Raw genomic sequence first — 755 nt, forward strand, 5'->3', positions numbered from 1 at the left:
TTACTTTCTTTTTTTTATTTTTTCATTTCTATTTTTGAAATGTTTTATTATTTTCAGGGGTCAGACTCAGAGGTCGGTGACACAACAAGACGGCAAATTCCGTACCTTCTGACTTTACTGTATAAAAACTGTAAAAAATTTAGAAAACTAACATCAACGAAATTATTAGGCCACACCAATTTATTTCCTTGGTTAACGGATTCGCCGCTTCCTTTTTTTGCCGAATGAAAATAAAAATAAAAAACGTCATAGTTTAGACCCCACAGGCCGGTTACACCGAACAGGGATTGACTCCAATGAAATTTGCTGCAGTTGATACCAATATCGCTAGAGGCGCTCCTGCACTCAGTCACATGATGTAAAGGAGCCAATCGTGGATTGTTTTACTTCCTGACCAATCAGGCGCGATCTTCTGGATGCCATGTTGGCTCAGTCATTTTCTTTGTTATGCATGGCGGCCACATGGCGGGAGTTTTTGTTTGAGAAAGCTGTTTAACTTTGGATCAAGGCAGGATCTAGGTATTACATGTAAATTGAATAAATTTTGTCCCCTTTACAGTTGTTGTGACTATGAATTTGCTTGTGAGAGTTTACATTGTGTGACTTTTAGTGTCATGTTTTAGAGTACATATAATTTGATGATGGTGGAAGTAAAACTTGTTTCAACTTGTTTTTCTTGCAAATTTGCTCGTGTACGAAAAAGATTATCAACTCCAAAGCACCACAAAACACGCTTTATATCTATGAAGTAATGC

General features: G+C 37.1%; 1 protein-coding gene across 1 annotated transcript in view; it reads right to left on the reverse strand.

Moving 5' to 3' along the window:
- Positions 1–755, reverse strand: part of LOC109467334 — a 32,346-nt gene that overhangs the window by 21,092 nt on the left and 10,499 nt on the right. The window lies entirely within an intron of this gene.

This window comes from Branchiostoma belcheri, unplaced genomic scaffold, assembly GCF_001625305.1.
Source record: "Branchiostoma belcheri isolate BF01 breed outbred unplaced genomic scaffold, Haploidv18h27 scaffold18, whole genome shotgun sequence".
Classification (NCBI taxonomy): domain Eukaryota; kingdom Metazoa; phylum Chordata; class Leptocardii; order Amphioxiformes; family Branchiostomatidae; genus Branchiostoma; species Branchiostoma belcheri.